We start from the raw sequence: 9,771 nt of genomic DNA, 5'->3' as shown, positions 1-9,771 counted from the left end.
TATCAAAGCTTTTCAGTATCCTGCCAGGAACTCAAATCTTCAATTGATTTTAACTAACAGTACTAATGGCTTTCTCTAAATTGTATAACTGATTAGCAAGATAGTAAGGTGCATGTGTTTCAAGCAAAACAACCTAGAAGGGGTACCTACTAAGAGTATAAAGTTCTAGCTGGAACATTTTTTCTTGGATACAAGATTATGTTTGATTGGCATAGGCACCATCAGAGTTTTCAAGATTTAGAAAAGGATTCTAGTCCTCTTATGTGTAATAATAATAAAATTTTGAAGTGTGACAACTAGGGAATGGCCCTTTTAATAATTTAATAATGAAGGACCATGGTCTCAGGCAAGACTAGAGGTTTTCTTCTCCATTCTTTCCTACCAATGCCCGTTTGAATGGAGATTCTCTATTGTATTTTTATTTTTATTAAATTAATATAATCAAAGGCTTTGGTCGTTTACCAATATTAAAAAAATTAAGATAGTTTATAAACAATATAAATGTGTAATTTGTTATCAAATCAAGTTTGAAACGCAACATAAACAAGGCTCAAAGCCACTAAGTTCTTACAAAAATGTAGACTTTGCTTAGAATAAAATTAGACTGCTTAAACATCACACATTCATTCCAAAACTAAAAGTGTTGAATAGTCTAAGTTGACTTATTTTTGGAAAGCTTAATTATGTCCTTAGAATGTGATGTTTAAGAGTGGCCAAAACAAATGTATAGAATGTAATAATCAAGTTTATACCACATAACTAAAATTTATAAATCACATAAGTTTTGTGTGTATGGTAAAAAGGTATGATATAGTTTTTCATTTGCTTTGCACATCTATGTTTACTTTTTATTTATATACATGACATTTTATAAATAATTTTATTGTCCAAGGGGTTTAGCTTAGTTGGTTGAAGCAATGAGTTCTCATTGTGGACACCTTGGTTCAAATTCCAAGAGGGACATCTTTGGGACTCTTGGTCTTCTATTTGGTTGTATTCATCTTATTTGTAAGAAATGGATTCTAAGTTCCAACCAATATGCAAACGATCTTAATATAAAATAATTTTTTTGTTAAAACATTGAAGTAACAAATTTTTCCTTAATAAAATTTAAATATTATTATTTTAAAATAAATATAATATTAGTGATGTCTTATATCTAATATAAATCAATAGATTTTAAATTAGATTATAATAATTAGAATTTAATAATAATATCATTTTCTAAAACTAATTTATTATTACATAATATAAATAAAATAAGCGATATTGAAATTTATTAGAGAAAAATTGTAAGCATCAAATATTTTTAGCCAATAAAATACTTTTTGAAATATATTTAGTTGAAAAATTGAACTTTATTTTTAATTAAGATAAATATTTAATAAATATTAAAAATATTTATAACCTTTCAAGTATTCTATAATATTTTTTAATATAAAACTAACACATTGATTATAGTTTATATAATTAAATATTAAGGATACTCAAAGCCATTAAAATTCATATTATTTTAAAAAGAAAAATAATCATTTTTAATAAATATATTATTAAAATTATATTTATTTTTTAATTCTTTATTATTATTATTTGTCAAGAACTCAAATCCATAATTGCTCTTTATTCTTTTTTGTCAAGAACTCAAATTGAAACATAATTTTTTTCTAGAAATTAATAAAACCTTGTTACCCTGATAATTTACCTACAAAATTAAAAGAAGGTTAATTCAGGAATGAGAGTAAATTGAAATGCAAAATCCTTCTCTCCTCAAACTCAAACTGTTCTCTTCGCCAAATTTTCTCTCTCCATGTACTAATTTTTTTCTCTCTATATATACTAAAAGTTTTCTCTCTCCACCAACCTTAACCTTTAGACAAAAGTTTGAGTTTGGGTTTCATCTTTGCTCAAAACATGCATTAGATATGTTTATTAATCTCTTGTCTAGTTAATAAAGAATTGTGTGTGTGAATGGCTTACTATTGGTGATAAAAACATTTGCTAGTAATGAAAACATTTTCCAAGAATCATTGAAGAAGTGCCTTAAGAATTTGATCAAAATACCTATCGTGGAATTATCTATGAACTACATAATGGTTACAAAAGCCTCATTTTCAATGTTTTACCAATTCAAAGGTACCACATCTCTGCCAATTGGAAGAGCTGAATATAATCAGAGTGATGTCAGAATAAGATAGCTTTCTATGCCCGCAACTTGATAGAGTCCCATAAGGTGAAAACTCAAGTATAGATATCATATGTGAGAAAGGGAAATGTTGGCTTACTTACAAACTATTTAACAGAATGCCTTGCAGAGCTTCCATCTCATGGCGCTGATGAATAGGTGACATTATATTAAAGACTATGTAGAACACAAAGCATTATTAACATTGAAACATACCAGGAAAGTACGAGGAAAGAAGAAGTAGATAGAAGGCTACCTCAACAAAACCAGTCACATGATTATCAATAAAATTGCATTGATTTTTGGTTTTGTAAAAGTGACATGTCAGTTGTTGTGACTCATAGGTTAAATTTGAACTTGGACTTTGTAAAAAGTTAGAGTTGGTTATAACTTACATTCCAAATTCTCAAACTCTAACTTTTTGAGTAGTTATGAACCAGAAAAGTTAGTTATGCTAGAATAGATTATAAATTCATGAATACCACATGTAATAGGGAACTATAAAACACAAGGAAATGAATAGAGTAACTAGTGGTTATATAAATGAATTGCAAATTAGATTATGTATGTTGATGATGGTTTTGACAATTTGGTATTATCTCAAAGAGAAGTGGTATTTGATGTTCTGAAAATAAAAATAAAAATCACATAACTAATTGAAATGATTTAATGAGATAATATTTCATGGACAAAACTAAATGCAAAATCTTCTAATGCCAACTTTACTGGAATTTGTACAATACAAGGTATCAAATCAAGATGATAGAAAAAATGTTAGTGAAATATATGAGATGATTGTGCTACTATTTATTAAAAGGGATTAGAAACTTGATTGTGATTTTAGATTATCAAAGTGAATAAAGGCAAAAACAATATAATAGAATTGAAAGATATTGAATTCTTAATATAATAATGAGAAGGTGAAAATAATTTGCTTATTAAAAAAGCACTAACATGTTTGAGAGATATAAGTGTTGAAGAATAAGGGGAACAACTATTAATGAAGTAGAAACTTCGATTTAAATCATAGAAGTGCTAATGATTTTTTTATATCATTGTTGTATTTATCATTTGAATGATACAGCTAGTCTTAAACATTGAACATTCAGGAAGAAATTAAGTTTGAAAAAATATGTCAACTTTGACTTTTTAACACTTCTCGTCTAGGAATCAAGCCTTAGTGTGTGATGTTTAAATCATCCAGAATGATGCCTCTTCATCCCTAATATTTTCAATGTTTGGTGAACTTGAGAAGAATCAAATTGGTGCAAATGGTCAAATGATGCATGGATTCTACACTAGCATCAAATTACTCCCAACCAAACTTTGAACTCCCTTAGAATGTGGATCCACAACACTACAAAATTTCCCCCAAACCCTTTTACCTAATTTCTAAATAGAGATCTTTGACCAAATATACAAAAAAAAAAAAATTGGAATTTGCCACATCCAAATCATTGATAGGCTTCAACCATTATCCAGTGTTGCTAAGAACCAAATGGCGAAAGTAGCCAAAAAGTGGACTCAACTTCTTGCTAACACCCAGTCAAATATATCAAGAAAAACCATGCTCGATAGTATATATAACCCAATTAAAAGATTAAATAGGCACTGCGTCAATCATAGTTTTCATGATAAGATTCTTTGTCTCAAATCCTAAGACACTAAATCCATCTCTTTCTTTGTAGAGAAGTTGGAGTCCTTTTGATAAAACATATGCATGATATTTGCTTGTTATGGGAACATTATCAGGTTTTAAATATTCCCAATTCAATTCTTTCAAATTTTCATCAATTAAAAAATTGAGATACTCCAATGCATCTTCTTCGGTAGACCCAGGATGGTCTTTCATAGAACACGTTATACATGATACTACTTCTCCACAATCTGCCTCAGCCTTCAAAAATAACATAAATATTAGAAATTTATCATATTTGTGAACAAATATGATATCTTTAAAGTTAAACTTTTTATTTATGACATACCTTGAAAGTCTTTGTGTCACCTCTTAATCTAAGGGTTAAGCATAAAAGCTCATTGAATCTTGATGGGTAATCAATTTCTTTAAGAATGTCATTAGAAAGGGGCACATCTAATGAGAGCATAGGTTGTAAGGTGACAACACGAGCCCCAGAGCTTACTTTTCCATTCTCTAAATATTCATCGAAAGATGGCATATAACCCATATCAAGCCACTTTGCTTCTTGGAAGTAAGCATCTATATATACTTCCCACTGTATTTGAAAACATCAATCCAAATTAATAATTACACAATAAAGTAAATAAATTAGTAAGAAAATTCAATATAAATAAGAGCCAAAATGAATATTAAATAAAAACATCGTAGGTGCATTTTTGTGGATCGTAAAAAGATAGAATATATGGATTGGTTGTTTTACCTTGCATAATAGGTTTACTATAGAAGTAGAAGGAACAGTAGCTTAAAATTTATACATATTTTTTTAATCGACCACTAAATATGACACAAATAAATATACATATCTAGTTTGTGGGAAATTGAATAGTGAATGTCATAATTATTTTTTACTAAGTGCATATAGATTATTTTCAAACAAAACATCAAAATTATATTATCATTTGGTACTTATATATTGCTATTTTTTTTAAATGAATAGACCTTTTCCATTAATTAGAAATTTTAAAGATATATTCACAAAAAAGGGTTGGGCTCAGGCCGGTCCCCAGTGGCTCCCCCTACTGCCACTGATGCGGGTTGGTTGTTTGCTCACCATGACCCCAAGTGGGCTTTCCCCTGGCTGGATTATTGCTATGTTTTGAAATTATATCAAAAAATTACATCTTGAACCTTCTTCATAAAGCTATTAGTTTTTTCCATCTATCCTTTACTATTTGTCAAGTAATATCAAATAAATATTTTTTTTCGACTTTTGTTTCTAGAATAAAGATTTTTTTTATTAATTTTTATCCTAACATTTATGATCTTATTTAATTTCTCTTCCATCAAAAAATTATAGACATTCGGACCATCATATGTAGTTTCCTATCTTGTCAAATATTAGAGTCATTTTATCACTTCATTTAAAGTCTCCAATAATATTAGGAGTTTTTGTTAGTGGTTTTTTCTTCTTGTAAATACACCATAACATAGTTTCTTTGATTGGTGAAGATGAAGAATAAGGAAGTGGCGATGAGGAGATTGGTCAGAGGACCACCTCAGAAGAAACATAAATCTATTGATGAGGTATGGTCAAATATAAAGAGTTCTCCAAGATTATCTAGTTTTAAATTTGTGAAATATGATACACTAGATGATGATGACAAAAATAGATTTGAGGAAGCTATGATAGAAATGATGTCAATTTTCAAGATAGCTCTAATTGAAATGGAGAATAAGATACCTCAAAATCTTTTGGAAAGATTAAGAAGGAAATGGTAGCAAGTAGAGATAGTAGAAAATAGATAAGAGTTGACACACTAGTCAAAGTTATGCCTGATAAGAGAAATTGAATAGTGAATGTCATAATTGTTTTTGACTAAGTGCATATAGATTATTTTTAAACAAAACATCAAAATTATATTATTTTTTGGTACTTATATTATTGCTATGTTTTGAAATTGTATCAAAAAATTGCATCTTGAAGCTTCTTCATAAAGTTATTAGATTTTTCCTTCTATCCTTTATTATTTGTCAAGTAATATCAAATAAATATTTATTTTTGAATTTTTTTTTTTAGAATAAAGATGTTGTTAATTAAATTTTATCCTAACATTTATGATGTTATTTCATTTCTTTTCCATCAAAAAATTATAAACATTTAGGCCATCGTATGTAGTTTCCTATCTTGTCAAAAATTAGAGTCATTTGATCACTTCCTTTGAAGTCTCCAATAATATTAGGATTTTTTGTTAGTGGTTTTTCCTGCTTGTAAACAGACCATAACATAGTTTCTTTGCTATCATTTTTAATGTTTTAAAAGAACTCTAGAAAACTATAAAGTGCACCTTTTTAAAGGAATTCTCTTTACTTTTTTTTAAACAATGATATATAGATAGAAAAAAGGTAATAGAACTCAAATTTGTATGTGCCTATAAGACTTAGTCAATAAGGAGTATCTGTTGAACTCTTAGTTGAGTACTAAGAAAATTCTACCATCATGATATGTTAATGGAACCACTCTTGCAATTGGAGTTGTTTCTTATGACTTCCTTCTTAGTGCACAAGATAAACTACTTCCTCTTGCAAAATTAATCTAATAATGTTATAGGCTATGCGAAGGACTATCTATCTTTTATTCATCTAGACAAAGAACATTATTGTTACTTATAATTAAAGACCCTCAAAATGGCTACGAGTATCCAATTTTTTCTTTCAAAGTCTCACCCTAATAGATTATTCATTAGGAGTCACCTCTTCATACTCCTAGTATAATAGCCCATGTTCACCAGTAGGACAAGCATTGTACTCCTTATGTTGGTTGGTTTTCTTTAGTTCTATTTTTTAAATAATTAAATTCTAATATAGGCCATGCACACCTACTAATTACTTTCATCATAAACATCCATTGCATATAACCACAATTCTACGACTAACATATGGTACTCATAGAAGATCACTAATCTACTGCATAAAAATATGATATTAGAAATTTATAAAAATTTAAAAATATAATAGTAAATAAAAAATAATGTAAATCTTATTCTGACAATAGGAAAATCTTCTTCTACTCAATAAATGGTGTCATTTACAATAAAGTTTTACCCATTTAACACAAATAAGTAAATTACAAAATAATATGGATTTTAAATTATTAGTAATAAATAATAAATAGAAGAAATGATACCAAAATTATACTCTCTATTTACATGAAAAATAGAGGTCAACAAATAATTGAAATTAAGAAAGGTATTTTGTCTTAAATTAATAGAAACACATGAGCACACATGCACACACATCCACATTCATATCAACACCCACACATTTATGAGATCTAAATAGCATTGAAGTTCTTTTCAAGATTATAAAAAATGTAAAATAAGAATCTTAGTTTAAAGAAATTTCTTATCTATAAATTCTATTCTAGTATAATATTATCTTTTAGTATAAAAAACAAGTATTCTTAGTCATACAGCTTTACGCACATAGCCAAGTGTGTCTCTTCCTTGAGTTCTTTCAGCCTCCCGAGCCATGTCCCTCAATCCCTCATCGAAGACCTTGAATGTCAACTTCATAAATTCTAGAAGTCCTTCCATGGATGATAAATCCCATCTTTCAAAAAACACAAGATAATCTATTAAAAAAATACAATAATTCTAGGTATCAATATATTAGAATGTTCGTTGCATATTAATATTAAGGAAAGTATGTTTAGAAAGTACATAAGAAATAAAGAAAAATAAACCTATTTGTATCTACCTACTAAAAACTACGATGTGCTAATTATTTACATGAACTTCCTGAACCCTTCATAAATAATTAATTTTTAGCATAAATATGGTTCAAGAATTCTTCCTTTATGCCATACTTGACTTGTGAATATAAGTAAATAAATACCTCTTAATGGCTTCTGTGAATATTTTAAGCTCATCTAAAGTTTCGTACATGTCATAAATATCATCCAAACAAGTGACAAATGTAGCCATCTTTCCAAACCCAATTCTAAATGTGGAATATTTTGGTTCAATACACCCAGAAGCTACCCAAAAGTAAAATTCCACATGTCGATGACGAGCAAACTCTAATTTATCTGCTAGTCCAGACTCTGTCCACCATCTAAAATGCATACATATTACACAATCAACATGATTGTCTAACTATTTAACTATACAAGTATAATGTAAACACTTAAAACCTCCAAATAAAATAATATCATACACAACACAATTATTTTACCTTGAAAGAATTTGGAGCTCTTGTTTTTTAATTGATTGGATCATATTGAAGTCCAACTTTGCTAGTTCTAAAAATTTTGAGTTGAAAATACTACAAACAAAAAAAATTCCAAATTTACGATGTTAGCACATTTTATAGATGTTCAGGCAAACTTAAAACATGTAAATTTATGTAAAAAAAAATATTATTGATTTTAATAAGTTTTTCCTAAGTTCTAAATGAGGAGATGTGTATGTTAGAAGGCATTAAATTACATGTTGGTACTCTTGACATTTGTATATATATCAATATAAGTCCTTGCTTCCAACCTAGACACATTGGTGTGCCAACCATATTCTAGATTGAATTTTATCTGTTACATTACATAAATTAGAATAGCTATTGATAAATGGATTTCACGATCTAATAGGAAAAGTACATTAATGAATATTACATTAATGAATATGCATACCTCATTTGAAAGATTAATATCACTAATATTTGGTAGAGCTTGTTTTAAATATGCAATAGAAAAGGATTTGACATCATCCAAAACTTGTTCCCCAGAAAATGCAATAAGCGAAGCTCGAAACAAATTGACATCATCATTATAATAGTAATCTCTATATAACCTGAAGAAACACCATATCTATGTAGGCGAAGAATTCGAAAACTCAGAGCTGTAGTATTGAGATCCACACAAGGACTCTCTCTACCACACCCAATGCCATTCATATCATTCCAATACCTGCTACTCAAACTCAAACAATTCTTAGCATTAGACCAAGGAACACACTACACTATAACAACATAGTACTAACTACTAACATGAAGAAAGAAGCAAACCTATAAACATAGTCAAGAGCTTCTTTTATCTCAGCTTGGAAATGGCTGTCAATTCCAAGGCGTTCAACATGATCAACCATAGAAAGACGTTTATAGAGATCATCTGAAGACCAAGTGTTTTGAGGAAGAGCATTGAACATGCCCTTTATCTCCTCAATCAGCCTCTCAGCTCGTTCAACATATGAGGGAGCCTGATAATACCATAAAACACAAACAAAGCAACAACACTGGTAAGCCCCAAAAGTGCAATAACATAATAATAAACAAGGTGGAAGTAGCCTTACATCAACATATGAGGGAACCTGATAATACCAATACAACACTAATAAGACCAAAATGGATGTGGACAACAAACTTGTAAAGAAATCTAATAAACAAAGTAATCTTACATCAATGGTACTTTTTGGGAGGGATTGAATGAAATGATCATCCCACAAGTTGGGGTGATGATTTCCAATGCGCCTTGCGATGCCCTCATCATCAGTAGTAATGTGAGCCAAATTGATATTTGTAATAACTTGGGCTGTTCTAAGGCGTTGTGGGTATGTTTTGGTGACAGGGTTATGATGAATAGAAGAAGTAGAGAAAGGCTTATGAAATGATTTGGAAGCCAAAGGACTAAAGCAAAGCAGGGACATTTTGGGTCTGCAATAATATCCCAACAAGCAAGGATAACTTTTTCTCTTTGTTATTGTGAAGATTATCGCACACTCCAATTTATAGCACTTCATTCAGATTTTGAATGGCTGAGATGAACTTGCATATCTCAAGATATGATTTATAATCATTGAAATTCCTATCTTGGTTGTCCAATAAAACAATAATTTGTTCAATCTCAAGAAGGTGTTGTTTCCTCACATTCAACTGTTTCCATGTTGGCTGACAGAGATAC

The 9,771-nt window shown here is 29.2% G+C and overlaps 1 pseudogene across 1 annotated transcript; it reads right to left on the bottom strand.

Annotated features, from left to right (window-relative positions):
* Positions 1 to 3,782: 3,782 nt before the first annotated feature.
* On the bottom strand, positions 3,783 to 9,551 carry LOC149571726 (alpha pinene synthase, chloroplastic-like; annotated as a pseudogene). The gene is made up of 9 exons (XR_016358672.1): positions 9,269 to 9,551; positions 8,880 to 9,070; positions 8,506 to 8,781; positions 8,309 to 8,406; positions 8,055 to 8,144; positions 7,716 to 7,934; positions 7,292 to 7,430; positions 4,168 to 4,416; positions 3,783 to 4,079 (listed from the first exon to the last, which is right to left on the bottom strand). The product of XR_016358672.1 is annotated as an alpha pinene synthase, chloroplastic-like (transcript).
* Positions 9,552 to 9,771: the final 220 nt, after the last annotated feature.

This window comes from Cupressus sempervirens, chromosome 2 (assembly GCF_028749045.1).
Source record: "Cupressus sempervirens isolate cs-2001-9-10 chromosome 2, ASM2874904v1, whole genome shotgun sequence".
NCBI lineage: Eukaryota > Viridiplantae > Streptophyta > Pinopsida > Cupressales > Cupressaceae > Cupressus > Cupressus sempervirens.
Note: the sequence above shows the minus strand (reverse complement) of the source record. Positions and strands in the feature narration are given on the sequence as shown.